The 1,896-nt window shown below is 39.6% G+C and overlaps 1 non-coding gene across 1 annotated transcript; it reads right to left on the reverse strand.

Moving 5' to 3' along the window:
* Positions 1–961: 961 nt before the first annotated feature.
* LOC141716410 (small nucleolar RNA R71) lies at positions 962–1,068 on the reverse strand. The gene has a single exon (XR_012573122.1). It is a non-coding gene; the product is annotated as a small nucleolar RNA R71 (small nucleolar RNA).
* Between the last annotated feature and the right edge of the window lie 828 nt (positions 1,069–1,896).

Below are 1,896 nucleotides of genomic sequence, written 5' to 3' on the forward strand. Positions count from 1 at the left end.
TATCTGATTAGTGTCATCACCATTGCATGCTAAGGTTAAGAACAAAAAGGCTATTGAATGAAGTAGTAATGCAATTAAAATCCCATGTTTGTGTTATATAAGTTAATCAACCTTTTAATCTCTTAGTTAATATTAGTTAGTATAATCTCGTAGTTATAAATACTATCAACTTGTTATCATCTTAGCATTGAATAATAACCATACCATCGTTGCATAAGTACATTGATTGAAATTAACTTAAAAGAGTCTCTGTGGGAACAAACTAGAATTAATTCTATATTACTTGTGATCGCGTATACTTGCCTAAATATTAGCGCGTGTTAAAGTCCTAACAAGTTTTTGGCGCCGCTTTCGGGGACTCGTGGTTATTTTTAGTTTATGTGCTTGACATCAGTGGTCGTTAAAGTTCATTGACTCGAATATTTTACTTGTTTGTTAATTGCTTTTTCAGGTTTTCTAGAGAGCGTGTATGCTAACGCGTTCTCAACTTTAAAAGAGAACACTGGAAAAAGAAGAGGAGAAAGTTGAAGAAGAAATCTTAGTTGAGAAAGAAGAAGAAGCTCTTGTTGTAATGGATGAACCAGAAGCGAATACAAAAACTTTGATGAACTATTCTCAGCCAAAGATCAATGATATTCAGTCTAGCATTGTTAGACCAGCCATCGCGGCTAACACTTTTGAAATCAAGGCTAGCACGATTCAGATGGTGTAGAACTCGGTTCAGTTTGGGGGTTCTCCGACAAAAGACCCTAACATGCATATTAGAGATTTCATCAAGATCTGCGACATTTTCAAGTTCGATAATGTATTTGAAGATGCTATAAACCTAAGGCTTTTCCCATTTTCTCTTCGAGATAAAGCTAAGTGTTGGTTGCATTCTCTACCACCAGGCTCTATCTCTAAGTGGGAATATCTTGCTCAAAAGCTCCTTACTGAGTTCTTTCCTATGGCGAAGACTGCTGCAATCAGGAATGCTATTACTCAATTTATACAGCTGTCTGGAGAGTCTTTGTGTGAGGCTTGGAAGTGATACAAGGAGATGTTTCGAAAGTGTCCTCACCATGGGATGCCCGACTGGATGATCATTAACTGCTTTTACAATGGGTTGGGTGCTACTTTTAGACCCATGCTTGATGTAGCATCAGGAGGAGCCTTATGGGCTAAGAGCTATGATGAAGCTTATGAATTGATTGAACTGATGGCTGCTAATGAATACCAGAACCCAACTCAGAGACTACCTCAGGGCAAGGTTACAGGAATTCTTGAAGTAGATGCAGCTACTGCTATAGCTTCCCAGCTTAAAGCTTTGACAATGAAGGTGGATTCTTTGGATAATTATGGAGTTAATCAGATTACTAGTGTCTGTGAGCTTTGTACTGGTGCGTATGAGATGGAGCAGTGTGCTATTTCTAGTAAATCAGCTCAGTTCGTGAGAAACTTTCAGAGGTTGCAGTAACCAGCTCCAGCCACCTATCATCCCAACAACCACAATCATCCTAACTTCAGCTGGAACAATACTCAAAATGCGGTGCAACATCCTTATCAGCAGTATGCTGCAAAGCAATACAACCCCCTGGTTTTCAGCAACCGTAATATGAACCAAGGCAACAACTCCAGCTACAACAATCTAATGAAAAATCTGAATTGGAGGAGTTGAGGCTCATGTGCAAGAGCCAAGCAGTGTCTATCATGACCTTGGAGAATCAATTTGTTCAGATTGCCAATACCTTGCTAAATCGACAACCTGGTACACTCCCTAGTGACACTGAAGTTCCAGGTAAGAAGGAAGCAAAAGAGCAGGTTAAGGCAATTACATTGAGGTCTGGGAAGGTTGCAAATCCCGAAAAATCTCAAATTTCGGAAGATGAAGCTGTGGCTGAGGAAGAAGTGCAGAAG

The sequence above is a fragment of the Apium graveolens genome, chromosome 3 (genome assembly GCF_009905375.1).
Source record: "Apium graveolens cultivar Ventura chromosome 3, ASM990537v1, whole genome shotgun sequence".
Taxonomy (NCBI): Eukaryota; Viridiplantae; Streptophyta; class Magnoliopsida; order Apiales; family Apiaceae; genus Apium; species Apium graveolens.